Here is an 18,891-nt window from a genome sequence, read left to right as displayed (position 1 = left end):
CTTTTGTGAGCATGAATAGTTGCACACAGAACATGAAAAAGGTTTTTTTCCAGTGTGAGTCAGTATGTGGGTCGTCAGATAACCTTTTTGAGTAAATGATTTGTTGCACAAAGAACATGAAAAAGGTTTTTTTCCAGTGTGAGTCAGCATGTGGCACGTCAGATTGCTCTTTAGAGAAAATGAGTTGTTGCACATAGAACATGAAAAAGGTTTTTCTCCAGTGTGAGTCAGCATATGGCACGTCAGACTGCTCTTTTGAGAAAATGAATTGTTGCACAAAGAACATGAAAAAGGTTTTTCTCCACTGTGAGTTCGCATGTGTACCGTCAAATGTCCCTTTTGAGTACACGAATAGTCGCACTCAGAGCGTTTAAAAGGTTTTTCTCTAGTGTGAGTCAGCATGTGCCTATTCAGATGGCTCTTTTGATTAAATGAAGCGCTGCACAAAGAACATGAAAAAGGTTTTTCTCCACTGTGAATCAGCATGTGGCTCGTCAAATGTTTCTTATGGAAAGATGAATAGTTGCCCTCGGAACATTTAAAAGACTTTTCGCCACTGTGAGTTAGCATGTGGCTGATCAAATATTTATTTTGAGAGCATGAATAGTTGCACACAGAACATAAAAAAGGTTTTTCACCGATGTGGGTCAACATGTGCCTCTTCAGAAGGCCCTTTAGAGAAGCCGTATAATTGCACTCAGAACATGAAAAAGGTTTTTCGCCACTGTGAGTCAGCATGTGGCTCGTCAAATTTCCCTTATGAGAATATGAATAGTAGCACTCCGTGGTTTCCAATGGTTGTATCTTCAGATCTGACGATAATTTAAAAAAAAGGATTAATAGTTGGCTTCATGTGACTTATTACTTTCGTGTGTTATTAAGTGCAGAGAAGCATTCCAAATTCACATAAAAGTAAAAAAATAGGTTCCCACAGGAACAGGTGACTAATTTGTGCTTTGCACTTATTCATACTTTTGAATTGAAACGCCGAGTTGTATATGGATTTACTTTATAAAACATTTTTTAAGAAATAGTGTTTTCAATGTCAAGAAATAAAAATTATAATTCTAACAAAAACTATTCATAGATTATAGTTTTTAGCTACAGAAAATATTCATTCGAATTCATCTTAAAATATCTCATCAGTATTTTCAGACATGATGCAGCAGAATATACCATATCAGAGGCCGCATATAATAGAACACTCCAATACTGCACGGTTGTTTTTTTTTAGGAATTTATGTAAATACGGAAAATCATTGCGACAAGTGTTTATTATTATTTCCCTTTATGTCTGTATTGTAAGCTGTCAGAATTTACTACGAAATTACAGGTTTTAAACAAAATATTAGGTAGCTGAATCGTCATCTTGCTCCCTACATGCTGAGTTGGTTTTCTTTTTTCAGAACTAGCGAGCTTCTGCAGCAACCAAATCAAAACACTTTATTTAGATTTTCTTACTGCCTTAGAAATGCAATAAAAATAACGGCATATATTATTTTTGAAGTATTTTTTCGTTGACCTTAAAATAATCAGCATTCTGGTTTTTTGTTTTGATTAACTGGACTACTAAGGGAAAACATTTTACCTGCTGTCTTGACAGTTCTTTCAACGCGTTCTAAGCACTCCTTTTTAACATCCGGCAGGTCTAAGTCAATTTTCGTGTATTTAAATCCCCCTTCATCTTCTTCTCGAGGTCCAAGCTCCGCCTTAATGGTAACAGACTCTACATTAAAGCAACCTGAAAAACAATACAACAAAGTATATTAACCGTAAATCTACAAAAAACTTGTTTTTAATTAAAATTAAAATTAAATATTTTCGACAAAAGATAACATTGATGACCACACAGGAGCAAGAAAAAGGTGAACAGACTTTAAGCTTAATTTAAGATATAAAGATGTCAGATGTCACTTCAAGGACCGATCTTTCAAGATGGAAAGCCATTTACTCTTGACTACCTTCAGAACACGGATTTGTTGTTAAAAGTCAATGGAATGATATTTTCTTTAATAAATATTTATGTATACTTAGTTAATGGACACGAATATATGTCGAAAACAGATGAGGTGAAAATTCAAAGAAACGGGAATTTATTGTGAGCAATACGTGAGTTAAAAAGTGCTTTAGTTTAGCTAAGATATATTTTAAAGTAAATGCATCCTGTCCTGCACGACATTTCGAAACGGACATGGATTCCGAACATCTGAATTAAACATTCTACATTTTATACGTATGCAATGCAACTAACCGTCTGTCTGAGTACTCTCCGCATATTCCAAACATTCCTTCTTTATATCGGGAAGGTCGAAATCTATATCCGTATACGGTATTTCATCTCCGTCTTCTTCCTGGGGCCCTGGTTCCGTCTTGATGGAAACAGTCTCTTGATTTGGTAGATCCATGGCACTGCTGTGTTAGCGTTTGGCAATTGGTTCCGGCCCAAACAAATATACCTAAAACAGAACATAGTTATGACGGAACCCCACATTGTTTGTGCTTTAAACATTTGGTTTCGCTTGTAATATTCTGTAAAAACAGTGAAATAGTATACATAACGCATTATTGGAAATAACGATATAATTACGTTTGTACCTTAACCTCGATGTTAAAACATTTGAAAAAGTCGTCGTCAATAGACAGATAACTCTATATTTATAAATAAATCGGTATTAGCGTTCTGCTTTTGGTACCGATTGGCGTAAGTTAAACTAGGAAGTTTTAGACATTTGAGCATGTCATAAGAACAGTGGTCGCTTCCAAAATGAATAGCAATTAAAATAAGAATTATCACTAACTAACTAATATGAACTATCGTAACTATACTTAATAACTATCACAAGTATGGAATTATACATTTAACTGCGCGAGTGACTGATGATACAATGGACGGTAAAGAAAACATGTGTCAACAATATATATGAGTTATACATAGACAAAGCACTCTTTTTAAGGTGAATTACCTAATACAATTAAAAAAAGTTATACATAGACAATAGAGTCGTGGACAATTTTTTAAAATTATTAAATTTATTTATTTCATCAAAAAAAATTACAGAATATATTATTGAAAAGTAAAATACCTATATGTAAGTTTTCAACGATGACATTGTTGAAAAACTAATGTTACAATAATAGTTTCCAATATAAAAAAGTAAATAAGTATTTAAGAGTGTTATATAGATATGGCATACTATACTGTATTTGAAGTTATGCATAACCTGCCTCACTAGGCGAACCTGTGTTGAGGCAGATTTTTTAGTTAATTATTTCTTGCATTTTGTCTATGGTTTACTTATGTTGATATAGGTTCCTATACAGCAATATTTTTTTTTTTTTTTTTTTAAATTTTTTAAAAGAAAGACAAACATTCCCGGGTTACGAATAACCCAACAATGTTTGAAAATCTCCTACTACCACCACAGAAAGCCGAAAATGTTGGTTGTGTTGTGATGGAGGACTTAGCCAGCCGAGGAATCGAACACGCGACGCTCGGGTGAGACCCAAGCGCTATGCCCACTCAACCACTGACCGGTCGGTGGTTGAGTGGGCATAGTAACCTATAACCTATAATAATATATTATTATAGGTTACATTTTTATTAGCATATACACAATACAAATACAGCAAGTTTTAGCACAAAACATCCTATAATAACTATCAATGACAAGGCGTTTTGTTACATTACATTTCATATATACAATATAAATACAGCAAGTTTTAGCACCATACAGTATTATATTTTACTAAACTTTAAGGTAAGATTTGTCAACAAGGTGTCCTCAAAACCATTTGATAAATCGATTATATATTGTCATTCAAATACTTTATAATATTATCATCATTGGGGTGCAATATTGAGAATTGTATTTTTTGTAAAGTAAATAAATTTAATATCATATAACAATACCACAATGAAGTGACAGTTGTGTTTCACTCTGCTCCCTAAATTAATTAAATAAATTATGTTTTAGTGAACATTTTGCACACAACGAGGCTTTCTGTTTGCTTGGAAGAAATTTAACAAATTTAAAATTAACGAAGTTGAGTGGATTTAGTGACATTACTTTGCAGAAATCGATTTTGAAGTAAATAGTCATCACAGTGATAATATTGCTGCCATCAATTTACCTATAAGTACCTACCTGCAACCAATGTAACAAGGCACTACAAACGTCTGACTGTATCGAGGTGTATAAGTTGTAAAAACCAAATGCATCTCAGCTGTGCCAAAATTACGTCTGCAAATTTTAAGAAGATGTCTGAGGAGGGTCGGAGGATGGACGTGCGCCAAATGCAAAACAGGACAATCACCGCTTCCAGCAATCTCAACTTTGTCGACTCTTCAATTCTTCTTAGCGAAATCAAGAAACTCTCCTCCCAGCTCCACTCAATTAATTCAAAACTAGCTTCCTTTGAACAGACAATCGTTCATAATAATAGCACAATCGAAGACTACACGAAAAAAATTTTGGTTTCAGAAGAAAAGCTAAATAAATGGAAAAGCTTGAAGTCAAAGTAATCGAATTAAAAAAATTGTAACTTATCTGGACAATACAAACAACGAAAGAGAACAGCAGCTGCTCCTCAATAACATTGAAATTTTCGGTCTCTCCAAAAATAAGGATAAAAACCTAACAGACAGTCTAATAAAAATCGCATCTAACGTTGGACAAATCATTAAAGAAGAGGACATTGAATTCATTAGTCGAGCCAAACCTCGCCAACATTCTCAAGACGGAATAGCAGCAGTTCCCCGTGACGCCCGCCCTCAAAACGTAGTGGCTAAATTCATCTCCAAAAGGAAGAAGGACGAAATGCTTGCGGCTATTAAAAAGAAGAAGGGGGTCGACTGCAAGAGCGTAGGTGTTGCAGGAGGTAAAATTTTTATAAATGATCACCTCACCAGAAAAAACAAATTGATACTAAGATTAGCTAAAGAGTTTTAAAATATAAACAAATATGATTTTAAATGGGTAGGAAACTCAAAAATTTATATAAGAAAGAATGTTACCTCTCCTGCTATCCTCGTCTCTGGTCTAACAGTATTGAACAACTTAACACAATGATTTCTTCTAAACTTAATTTTAATTTGATTTTATATAATTTTTGCTTTCAACTTATACCACTTTTGTATTCAACTCTATTCTATATACATACTACTCAACTTACTCAAAATACTACAACATAATACACTCACATCTGCGCAAATCGAAAACCATGCTCACCTCAGTGGACTTTTGGGTGCTGAGTAAACATAATAATATGTATTTTTTTATACATATTATTCTATTTACTTGGAATCAAAATTGGATAGTAGTTTTTCTTTTACGTGATGCATAACACCATTATAATTTTTTTTATCAAAACGCACGTGGCCTCCGATCCAAGACGAAAGAATTCTATCAAAACGTCCTGATCAACGAATTCGACATAATATTAACTAGCGAGACGTGGTTAGTTGACAGTATATCCGATGACGAGCTGTTTGATTGCCGGTATAACGTATATAGAAATGACAGAGATACTAATCGAACGGGTAAAACTAAAGGAGGTGGAGTTGTTATAGGTATAAAAAAGACTTTAAAGTTCGATCGCAAAAGTCATGTACATCAGAAGCCGAGGATATATGGATCTCACTATTACCAAGACATAAAAAAATCGCGTTTCAAATATTAATATTTGTTGCTCTTACTTACCAGGAGTTAGTCCTAAGTTGTCTAATGCACAGCGTTTCTCTATTATCAATAGTCACACAACTACCATATCTGGCTTAACTACTGACTTTCCAAATAACATTTTTCTAGTAATAGGCGATTATAATATGCCAAATGTGAGCTGGAACTCTACGTATCAGCCACGTAGAATTGACCTCTGTGCCTCTACCCTCCTTAGCTGCCTTTCGTTTTCCAATTTAACACAGTATAACGAAATTTATAATACTCAAGGACGAATTTTAGATCTCGTGCTCGTACTACAGTCATTGTCTCCGCGGCTGACTCGCCACTAGTAATCGAAGATGCACATCATAAATATATTATAGTTGAAGTAAATATTCCTCTCCCTGCTACCATCCTAAAACCCCAGATAGTAAAAATGTTCAATAAAGTAAACTACGAGGTAGTTTATTATGCTCTCAGAAACTGTGATTGGTCCTCTGTCGTTAGTGAACAGGATGTAAATGCTGCGGTACATCATTTTTATGGTATTATTGATGCCCTGATAGATGATCTGGTTCCAAAGAAAGTGACCAAATCAACCAAATTCCCAACATGGTTTTCGTCGGCTTTAATTAACATAACTAAAGAAAAATTTAAGTTTTTCGTGTCTAGAAACGGTACAAGAATCCCCTAGATTACCTATCTTTTTCAATACTTAGCAAAATACAAAAGAAAATTTCTAGTCATACTCATAACTTCTACATTGCTCGATTGGAATCAGATATACAAAATGATGTTAAAAAAATATGGAATTATGTTAAGATGCAAATAAAATCTCCCACTATACCAGAATATATAAACTATCATTCGACGACGGCCACCGGAAGACCCACGGCCTTCACCAGTACCTGATACATCAACGAGTCCGGTCACCAGCAGCGACGTCGACTCACTGACCCGCGCTTGACCAGCACTTCACCGCCTGCATCCAGAGTCTTCATCATCGGTCCTGGGGGCTGACTCTGTATCTCTCACAAGCGTCCGTTTCACTGATTTTGGTACTCTTTAGCAAGTCGTAAACCCGAACTTAATCGAAAACTCGAACTGACAGCTCGACGTTTCGGTTTAGATCGACGTCTGCCAACGCTCCCTGTATTTTGACACATAAATCAACTATCTATAGATTGATAACTCCGCCCTCTTTCCATACGTTTGGTTTGGTCAAGTTTTAACCTTAGATCTGACAAATTTGTAGACACCACGCATCGCTGACGTCACACCACACCATCGACAAAGGAAATTTAAAAAAAAGGCGCAACCATAGAAAATATAATTCTGCTTCGGAACCTACCGAAAACCCAATTCATTAGCCTAAAACATAAGTAAAATGTCACCCAAGACGACAAGGTCCCATCTGACAAAGCCCTGTCCTAAGACAGAAATGACCTTTAAAGAATCTTCCTTTACAGCTCATTTTCCCAGGACAGCGTTTTATCAGAAGGAAGCTGAAAAACAAACTCTTAATTACATGTACAATAAGTTTATTTTTTAAATATAAACACGAAATACAATAATATAAGCACAAAACACATTTAAAAGGTGACTTTAGAAGAAATTACTGTATCAATATATAACTAGCTGTTGGAAATGATAGTTTTTTTCTTTCAACATCCAACGCTATTGAAAAAATATTGTCAAAAAGGCAGTCAACGATTAGATTCCGGACTCCTACGCGAGTCGGGGGGCCAAAAGCTGGCGGCCTGAAAACCGTGGTGTTACTTCAAGGGCGATCCCCGGCGTGACTGTCGAATCCTGTCTCGCTTCGCCTGTCCAGCGAGCGGGCCAGAAGAGAAGGGGCACTGCCGTATATGGTAATGGCTATGTTCATTGGTCAACGCGGTGACCCCATACGTACAAGCAGAGTCCACGTGGACTGTCTCATATTCCATATAAGGTAATGCTTTCTGGATTCTTGCTCCTATTGGTTGTAAGCTCGTGGCAATATTTTTGTTGACATGCTTTGACCGCGTGATCGGCTTCTGGCCGCGCTAGTGTGTATATGTAGGTATGTATGTATATATATGGGCAACCCATAACAATTGATACTGTCTAAAAACGAAAATAAATTCAATTCTCACGTGAAGTTAACCATTCGTCATCTGTGGTGTGTATTTACTACACATTGCTTCTAATATTTTTAATCACTCTATAAATATAATAAATTCTGGGTTCAGATTTTAGGTATTCCTCCGTTATACATGTATGCGCTGAATTAAAAAATAATATTTTACACAGTTTTCACATTCAATTAAAAATCAAAGATTTTTGTAAGAAATCGGGAACAAATTAATATACCAATACAATCAACCGTGTGCCATTGCTAAAGCGAAGAGTGTGCGAGGAAATGACACGCTATTGATGTCCCGCTTTACTTCGCTATGCGTGCACATGAGAAATCCACTTGTCCCCAGTTCTATTTTTCTATTTAGACCATCGATACCTACGGCCGCATTGTGTAGCTTCGTCTCGTGACCAACTTGTGCAGGGGTACTAAAGTGATTCATTATTTTCGTTCGATAATTAAATTAATAATTTTTTGTAAGTACTTTTTCATTTATTTCCGAATACTGTGTTATACTATTACCTTATATTATAGTATTGAAAAGTGTGTATTACGTAACTATTTATCCGTGCGCTTTCGTCATTTAATCATTGATCTAAGATTTATTTTTGAATATTTATTTCAAATTTTAGATTTTTTTTCTTATTCGTTATAATATTCAGCTAAGCAATACTGCGTTTTACATTATTTACAAAAACCCTTCCATTTTCAGGAAGAATAATGACTGACAGAAATTTAACAGAAGAAGAGATAACGCAATAACTTGATTATGATAGTGATATTGAGTTTGAAATGAACAATGACATATCAGATACTGAAGATTTGGTTGAACATTTAGAAGAATCGGACTCGGAATCGACTAGTGAAAATGAAGACGAGGGAGAAATACTAGTTTCAAAACATGGATTCGAATGGAGTGTATTACCACCATCATCATCGAGACGTCGGCAATGCAATATTGTCAATGAAACTTCCGGCCTGAAAAATATAGTTTATTAGCTAACACAATAAGAGAAATGTTTGCTTTATTTATAAGCGCAGATATGGTAACAGAAATATGCCAAGAAACGAATCGTCAATTGAGGCGTTTACCCGGGAATATGATTGAGCAATTATCCGAAGATGAATTATATGCTTTCATCGGTATAATGCTTGCTTCCGGCAGAAATCGCACCCGAAAACTAAGTTTGAATGAGTTGTGGACAAGTGAAAGTCCATTTTGTCAGCCGTTTTTCACGGCAGCTATGTCTCGAGACAGGTTCATAAATATTGATAGTCAGATCCGTTTTGATAATAGAGATACAAGACGAGAGAGATTTGAAGCTTCTTCAGACAAGCTAGAGCCAATTAAGTCGATTTTCAGTAAATTGGTAGATGCGTGTAAATCAAATTACTCTCCATCGCTTGATATAACCGTGGATGAGCGTTTGACGGCGTTTAAAGGTAAATGTCCATTTCGGGTATATATGAAGTCAAAGCCAGCCAGGTATGGCATCAAAATATGGATCGCTGCAGATGCTAAAACCGCATATACACGGTGTCCGGAAACTCGTAGTACAAGCGGGAAACTGGAGAATCTACACCACATGGGGAACCCCAAAAAACATAAAGTTTTTTGATTTGAGCATTTTCAAAAAAAAAAAAAAACCAAAAAAAAATATTTTTCGGCTATTTTGGGGTTAAAGTTTTTTCTGGTGTTTAGGGTTGAATAACAGATGTTTTAACCCTGCAGAGCAGAAATATTTTATGACTACACCGGGTTAAATGAAGGGTGATTTCAAAATAATGGTTCAAATCCGAGTTTCTTCATTTGTTTTACTTTCAAATAGTTTTAATTAGTTGGGTACTTTGATCTTCAGTAATAATTTATAAGAAATTGATTAAAAAAAAAAAAACAAAAAATCAACTTCAAACTCGATTTACTCGATAGCGAAAGCTCAAATAAAAAAAATATATACCACAAAATCGACTCCAAATGTGATGTAGATTCACCAGTTTCCCGCTTGTACTACGAGTTTCCGGACACCCTGTATATGTAACATGCAAATATACAGCGGTATGATAAATAATAAAAGAGAAATAAATCAAGGCAATCGTGTCGTTATGGAATTGGTGGAACCTCAATATGGCACCAATAGAAGCATAACCACAGATAATTTTTTTACGTCAGTACCACTGGCGGACAATCTTTTGTCTAAAAATCTGACCATAACTGGCACTCTTCGCAAAAATAAGAGGGAAATCCCTAAAGAGTTTTTGCCATCAAAAGAAAGGCCATTGTATAGTGGCCAGTTTGGTTTTACATCAAATAAAACACTTGTGTCATATGTGCCTCAGCAAAATAAAGCCGTTTTGCTGCTATCAACTCAATTCCTTGGAAATGAAATAAGCCAAACCGATACAAAAAAAACAGATATTATTTTACATTACAATAAAACCAAAGGTGCTGTTGACACAGGGGACAAAATGACTTCCGAGTATTCGTGTGTAAGGTCGACAAGAAGATGGCCGTTTCGCTTGTTCATGGAAATGTTAGACATTGCTGCACTGAACACATATTTATTATGGATTCAAAAGTATCCAGAGTGGAAAAAAAATAATAGAAGTAAAAGGAAATTATTCATAAGACAGCTAGGTTTAGAGTTGGCTAAGCCCAATGTAATGAAAAGAAAAAACAGCACGGTCAAATTTCACAAACAACAACAAGATGCTTTCGAGACAGTTTTGTCATATTATCAAGAAACACCACCCGCAACTGCTGTTACGAATGATATTACGAGTGATTCAAGAAATGTACTAGTGTCCCGAGCACCGTCGAAAACTTGCAGATTTTGCCCATACAACACAAAAAAAAGAAGCACCATAGTTTGTCATATTTGTCAAAAATCTGTATGCAAAAGCCACAGAAAAGAAAAAATATATATTTCCTGCCACAATTGCGATGCAATTTAGATTAACAATTTGATATATTTGGTTTAAAATTTGTATTATTTTTAATTTCGCTGTATTGTTTTGTTCTTACATAATTTTGCTGTTATATTTAAATATAATGCATGTGGAATTTTTAATGTTTAGTTTCTCAATATAATATTTCTTTTTACACATTTGTTTATTTCATTTAAAAAAAAAGTTTGAAACCCCTGCAAGACTGGCAGCGTAAACACGCAAAGCTGTGTGCGTGAGTCCAGCGCCCATCAGCCGCCATTCGGTCACGGACCGTCGTTAGATAAGGACTCCTCGCACGTTTTTTATGCATCTGCCGATGGTTTTTTCATGTTTTCAGCTATTAAATTACAATTATTATCACTTTTGACATAAAATATAATAAACATAAGTGATTGGCTATTAATATTCATATTTTTCCGATTTAAAATCGCTTATTTTAAGATGTGTATTGACTACACAGCACCGGAACGCGTGTATTTTTTTAGCACAGTAAGGGAAAGGTTAATATGTTTTTGCCTTTCATCTCAATATGTATGTTCTTCAGCTCCTTATTCCTTTTTTTGATTCTTCTTTCTTAATATGTTTTTGCCTTTCATCTCAATATGTATGTTCTTCAGCTCCTTATTCCTTTTTTTGATTCTTCTTTCTTAATATGTTTTTGCCTTTCATCTCAATATGTATGTTCTTCAGCTCCTTATTCCTTTTTTTGTTTCTTCTTTCCTTTTTTTTCCACTAGCTCTACCTCTTGTATTAATGGCTCCTGAGACTACAGACTTTTCTCTTTTTTTTAACGATCATGCACATTTTATTTATTTTAATTTTTTTCTGGTGTTGAATTATTGCATCACAATAAATTTTCTGCTTTCACCCTTTTAGACCAGAACTGAACTCCTTGTCTGTAATGTATCGTCCTAATCCCCAAAAGGGGTTGGTCAAGACCTGTCCCCACATACGTTCAGGCGACGTACAGACAGGGGGGGCTGACTCTCCTTGAAAGCGCCACCCCCTGGATCACGGGCGGAACTGAAGAAAGAGGGAACGAAGCCCCACGACCTTCCGTCCTGCCTCTGGAACTCGACGCTTTTCTCCTTGGGATCTTGGGTTGTCCCCCTTTCCCGCTTACTGTCTTCAAGGCACCACCGAGTACCCAGCTTAAGGACGCGGTAAAAAGGCCTAGTAACTTCGATCGGATTTCCGCTCCGCGCCCCGGGGACAGCCTAGCACTGAGGGATGCAGCTTCTCCATTTACTGTTATCCCAGCTTCAGACCATTAACATACATGTATATTTCTTTTGTTAATTTAGGAGACGCAGTGCCGGCCGAACATGTACATCACTTTTCAGTTACCTGTTCCACCAGCTCATCATTATATATTTAAAAATTTTACTATTATTCCCCTCTTGTATATGTTTGGCGATTGCATACCGCCACCTAACCATGTATGCGGGGACATTGGAGGTCTAGAGTCCTTATTCATGAAATTGTAGTCATTTATACCAAAAAATTAGCTTCCTTGCGAGAGCCCCGAAGGGGTGACAATAAGTCATCTATACCGGGACGGGAAAGTGGTGGGTCCCTCCAATGCTTCGAACGGTATCACTTAGAGAATATTTTGGTTAGATTTGGTTAGTTTTCCTCATTCTAGAAGGTTTTTTCTAATATTGAATTTTTTGTTATTTTGTGTATTTTCCATTAAAAAATTGTATTTTCATTGAATTATAAACAATGGCAATTATTTATTTTAAATTATCAATATAAATCATACAGTTTCCTGCATTTTACCCATACTTGACGTGAATTTTGCTTAGGGGGGTTACCTCCAAGCGTTGCGTTTAGGCATCAATTTTCTAGACACTCCGGTGAGAGGGTGGGCGGGCGGAAAATTCTAAAACTGATTTTGGGCTCTGCTTTAAGTCTATACTATCGGTTTATAATGATGATTCAAGTTTATAAAAATAAAAATAAAATCATGGAGGTAATGGGTTAAAAGGCTAGGTTCATGAAAATTTAATTATTGTCTATGACTTCATTCTTGTCTATGCTTAACCTATATATTTTTTGACAAGTGCTCTCTTCTCCGACAATTTTTCTTCCTGTTTCTACAGTTCCCGCCCTGTTAAACTTATCATACCATGCATTTGAGGATTATTCGTAAGAAATTATACTTGAATTCATTGCTATTCGTTTTGGTAGCGGCCGTTCTTCCAGTTCAGTTAGTGAATCATTAGGCGTTTTGTTACAGCAGAATGTTTTATACTGTAAATTTTGCATCAACCTATTATAAGTTTAGTATTTCAAATGCATTTATTAAAATGATAACAAATACACGGATTAAAGTTGTTTACTTACAGATTTATGACAACGAAATGGCGATAGACAAATAGACGGTAAATAAATAAAGAGTTTTCCCAAGATAAACGACGTTACTCTCAACCTTTGTCATAACTTCAAGGATTTCTAATGTGTATTTTTGTTACTACTTGAGAAGCCAAATTTTAAAAACTGAATTTCGTTACAACTTTGTTCTGTTTCAGGGTTAAACTAATAACCAAACCCTACCAAAGCAGACCATGGATCTACTGAAGCCAAATACTATATACATCGAGACGGAACCAGGGCTCCAGGAAGAAGGTGGAGGTGAAATTGTATTTTCGGATTTAGATTTCGACCTCCCAGCTGTCACTACGGAATTTTTGCAATATAGGGGGAGTAGTTGCATTGCATACGTGTAAAATATAGAACTTTAAATACGGATATCCGGAATCCATGTCTGTTTTGAAATGTCGTGCAAACAGGACACATACTTGTTTCATCCTCTCTTATAATACAAAAAGTGTATTGGATATTTACCCTTAAATGCGTCCTTTCCGGAAACTACCAAAATACAGCACTATTTAAACATTATTATACTATTCACAATAAAATGTCGGTTACTCTTTTTTCCCCTGATTTTATTGGAACATGATGTAAATAACACATATTTTTTAAACGTTGAAAATTCATAAATATTGATTTAGAAAACACTATCCCATTGACTTACAATTCCCTACTTAAGGTGCTCTAGAGCAGGGTTTTTCTTTCTTGTTGAATCTGTACCTCAAGTGGACGTCTGTTGTCATTTTTATCTGATATTGACCTTTAAAACATTCATCCAAATTCCAGCTTTTATGGTATCTTTATTCGTTAAAAAATAGTTTTTAGTTTTTTTAATTAAAAAATGTTTCGTTTTACATCAATGGTACGAAGATACATGGCTGGCCTTATGTGGACGCAATTGGAGCAGTTCTCTCCGGGCGTCGAATACTCAACTTAACACATCGCCCTTGATATTATTTTTGATAAATACCGTGCTACAAAAAACCAAAAATCTTACTTTTATTGATTACATTGATATCCACCCTTGGTGTATACTAATTAATACTGTAAGGGCAGCCAAAATTAAACTCGCGCCTGGCGCCGTTTGGTTCATGGCTGGCCATTCAAAGATAAATTATATTTATTCTCCTTTTTTATTCCAGGAAGCATTAATGTGGAAACAGTAACCATAAACGCGGATCTTGGACCCCGACAAGATAAAGCGGCGCTTACTTATATGAAAATTGACATAGACCTGCCGGATGTCAAAGAGGAATGCTTGGAACGCTTTGGAAGAAGTACCAAGGAAGCAGGTAAAACCAATATTCATCGTAAACTTGGAAAATTGGTCATTTCCTATTTTTTTTAACGTTTCTACGAACTTACTTCGCTTATTTACTCTAAGTTTAACTGAATCATTTCCATCCATGTTATTTTTCAAATTTGTTGACAGATCTTCGGATGCATTTTGTGGAAAAAAGATTCACTCCTCTCAACCACAACTACTCCTTGTCTCCTAAGACAAATTTTGCCATGAATTTTCAAAAGCGAAATTCAAACGTACACATGCAGATTCACCGGGGAGAAAAACCTTTTTCATGTTTGGTGTGCAACTATGCGTGTCGTCAAAAGAGTCAGCTGAAGAGGCACATGCTGACTCACAGTGGAAAAAAAGCACTTTCATGTTCGGAGTGTGACTATGCATGTAATCAACAGAATACACTTAAGAGACACATGCTGATTCACAGTGGAGAAAAACCTTTTTCATGTTCCGTGTGCAACTTTGCATGTTATCGAAAGTGCGGCCTAATGAGCCACATGCTGACTCACAGTAAAGAAAAACCTTCTTCGTGTTCCGTGTGCAAATATGCGTGCTGTCGAAAGGGTGAGCTGAAGAGGCACATGCTGACTCACAGTGGAAAAAAACCTCTTTCATGTTTGGAGTGCGACTTTACAAGTTATCATCGTGGTAACCTGAAGACACACATGCTGACTCACAGTGGAGAAAAACCTTTTTCATGTTTGGTGTGCAACTATGCGTGTCGTCAAAAGGGTCAGCTGAAGAGGCACATGCTGACTCACAGTGGAGAAAAAGCACTTTCATGTTCGGAGTGTGACTATACATGTAATCAACAGGATAAACTTAAGAGACACATGCTGATTCACAGTGGAGAAAAACCTTTATCATGTTCCGTGTGCAACTATGCGTGTCGTCAAAAGGGTCAGCTGAAGAGGCACATGCTGACTCACAGTGGAGAAAAAGCACTTTCATGTTCGGAGTGTGACTATGCATGTAATCAACAGGATAAACTTAAGAGGCATATGCTGATTCACAGTGGAGAAAAACCTTTTTTATATTCCGTGTGCAACTTTGCATGCTATCGAAAGTGCGACCTAACGAGCCACATGGCGACTCTCAGTTAAGAAAAACCTTTTTCATATTCCGTGTGCAAATATGCGTGCTGTCAAAAAGGTGAGCTGATGAGGCACATGCTGACTCACAGTGGAAAAAAACCTCTTTCATGTTTGGAGTGCGACTTTACAAGTAATCATCGGGCTAACCTAAAGACCTACATGCTGACTCACAGTGGAGAACAACCTTTTTCATGTTCCCTGTGCAACTATGCGTGTTATCGAAAAGGTCAACTAATGATCCACATGCTCACTCACAGTGGAGAAAAAACCCTTTTCGTGTTCCGTATGCAACTATGCATGTTATCGAAAGAGCGACCTAACGAGGCACATGCTGACTCACAGTGGAGAAAAAGTACTTTCATGTTTGGAGTGTGACTATGCATGTAATCGACAGGATAAACTAAAGAGACACATGCTGATTCACAGTGTAGAAAAACCTTTTTCATGTTCCGTGTGCAACTCTGCATGTTGTCAAAAGTGCGACCTAACGAGCCACAAGCTGACTCACAATGAAGAAAAACCTTTTTCACGTTCCGTGTGCAACTATGCGTGTCGTCAAAAGGGTCAGCTGAAGAGGCACGTGCTGACTCACAGTGGAGAAAAGTACTTTCATGTTTGGAGTGTGATTATGCATGTAATCGACAGGATAAACTAAAGAGACACATGCTGATTCACAGTGAAGAAAAACCTTTTTCATGTTCCCTGTGCAACTATGGGTGTTATCGAAAGGATCAACTAAAGATCCACATGCTAACTCACAGTGGAGAAAAACCTTTTTCATGTTCCGTGTTCAACTATGCATGTTATCGAAAGAGCGACCTAACGACCCACATGCTGACTCACAGTGAGGAAAAACCTTTTTCATTTTCCAAGTGCACATATTCAGATTCTAGGAAAGGCCACCTTACCCCCCCCCCATATAGGAAATTTGTTGGAACACATGCTGACTCAGAGCGGAGAAAAACACCCTTTTCTTGTTCCGAGTGCAACTATGTAAGTTATCAACGGTGTTCTTTGAAGAGAAAATACTGAATGAGAGCTGAGAATTTTTTTTTTCGTTTCCTGGCTGAAGAGAGATTTGAAAAAACACGTGCGCACTCACAGTTTTTTTTCGTATGCAATTATGCGTTAAGAAACTCTTTGACTGGACACTTTTCTTGTTCCTTGCCTTAACATTCATCTCACGAAAACTATTAACAGAATAAATTCTAGAATTTGATATGATGTTTTTCACCAGAGTTACCAGTATATAAAATTAGAATAATTTTATATATTTCAAAGCAGATCAAAGTTACCAACCTGTCGTTTTGTAATGAAAACAATAATTTTAGAGTACTTACTGTTTTTGTAGCTTCCTTAGATTATTGCAATTCTTTAAGTGAGTCGGTATTCTACTTTTAGACCCATTAATGAAACATTTTGATGGCATTTTCGAAATATATACGCCGTAAAACAGGGAGCCTATAGTTTCACCGCCATCACCGGGGGCTTCCATCCCGGATTAAGTAAAAAAACTGTGAAATGTGTTGAAAATTTGGTGCAAGAAGAAGTATTTATTTAATTGTTAATATCCACAGATAGCATAACGATAATAAGAGGCCGTACTTCTACAGATGTGTGTATTATATACATATTTTAAATTAAAAATATTGTGTAAAGCCGTTAATAACGCGATAATCATAGATCCAAGTTTTAAAAGTGGGTTGTATGGTGTATCAATGTTTTTATTTTTTATGGTCGAATGCCTACAACAACTACAAAAAAAAATAGGCAGACTGAAAAATAATAGTTCATTATTTGGTCACAAAGAATATGAAGTCTGAGAATGACATACGAAAGGTAGTATTAAGCCGTTTTAGAGAGCCGTTTTCCAGCAAATCACCATTCTGCCCTATCCCAATCTTAATATGTTACCTGCTGAAATTAAAAACTATGCCAAACAAACAATTGGTGAACTTACTGAGGCCTTGGCTTACTAAAAAAATTCATTTGTATTAGCTTACAATGATATTTTATTCTAATGACTTTTAAAATTGATATGTTTGTTTACAATAATTTTACTCTTGCTATATTTCTGAAATATTTTTTGTTTTATACATATAATTGTAAAAATGTAACTGTAAATTCAATATAATAAGATTTATAATGTAAAGAACCCGTTAGACAAACTGCTAAAAAGCAGTTTATCGGGACTTTTCACCTTATTTGTAAAGTGTATAATGTATAATAAAAAAAAATAAAAAATGCCCAATTATGCGTGCTTTTTTCACCAACGTTCAATCAGAAAGCACGTCAAAAAATCGCTCTTTAAAAATCACCCTCATTCAAGGTCTAGAATACATAATAATCAATCAATGTATCGGTAAATGATTTCCTGTTGAACAGTAAAGCGAACTAGCTACGTTAGCTATGTCTAAACGGTCGTACTTAATCTTATTTCAAGTGATTAGTTCAAGTTCTGTGAAGTGACAGTTAGTGTTGTCGCCGAAATAAACATTCATTTACTTATTATAATACCTGTGCTAAGTCAATTCATAATACACATATTTCACGGTACCTCACATGCGGATTTTAGCCCAGTTGTGAGAACGCCCGCTTAACCTGCACCGAGATTGGAAGAACCCAAGTTAGAATCCCAAAGATTCCAAGAAAAAAATACGATTATGATATAAATATTTTTTAATGCCGTTCAAAATAAATCTACAAAATCCTAGTGCTAACACGATTCTTACTAAAATATTTTACCCAAATACAAAAGCGGCTTTTATCCCAGTGGTGATAGCGCCCGCCATTACTTTGTAGAGTTTCGGAGAACCTCAGTTCGAATCCTTCTGGCATTAAGTAAAAAGAATTATTTCTATTTTATTTTTATTTTCATATTTTGGCCTTAGAAAAACATTAAATTAACAAAATGTCTAAATCTCGCAGAATGGTTTGCAGTCTGAAGAAAACACCATCATCACCTCTATTGACTGAATCTGGCCCCATGGACTCACCGTCGGCAACGCATCAGTCAATAATAAACATTGACACAGACTCCCTTATCAACATCTTTGGTTGAAACTCGAAACAATGCGCACTGAAAGTAAACTCGCAGGTGACGCCATTCATCAAAAATTGGACGCGCTGTCAAATGAGTGGAAGGACCGGTACACCAAAATGATGGGATGTGTAACTGTTCTCCAGGAATAAAATGCCAGCCCAAGACAGGAAATGGAATCAATCAGAGACGCTCAAGACGAAATGGAGCAGCGTAGCAGTGTATGTAATCTGGACATTCACGGCATTCCCGAGGCAAAAGGTGAATTTTTTTATCATTACTGGAGAGAATGGGGTCCATCATTGACGTCCCGGTTCTGAGTGGCGCTGTGGTGGCTGTGCACCGCGTCGCTC

General features: G+C 36.1%; 1 pseudogene; it reads left to right on the top strand.

Annotated features, from left to right (window-relative positions):
• Nucleotides 1-8,502: 8,502 nt before the first annotated feature.
• Nucleotides 8,503-12,002, top strand: LOC149415981 (uncharacterized; annotated as a pseudogene).
• The last annotated feature ends 6,889 nt before the right edge of the window (nt 12,003-18,891 follow it).

This window comes from Hesperophylax consimilis, chromosome 17 (assembly GCF_061612785.1).
Source record: "Hesperophylax consimilis isolate HC1 chromosome 17, BYU_Hcon_1.0, whole genome shotgun sequence".
Taxonomy (NCBI): Eukaryota; Metazoa; Arthropoda; class Insecta; order Trichoptera; family Limnephilidae; genus Hesperophylax; species Hesperophylax consimilis.
Note: the sequence above shows the minus strand (reverse complement) of the source record. Positions and strands in the feature narration are given on the sequence as shown.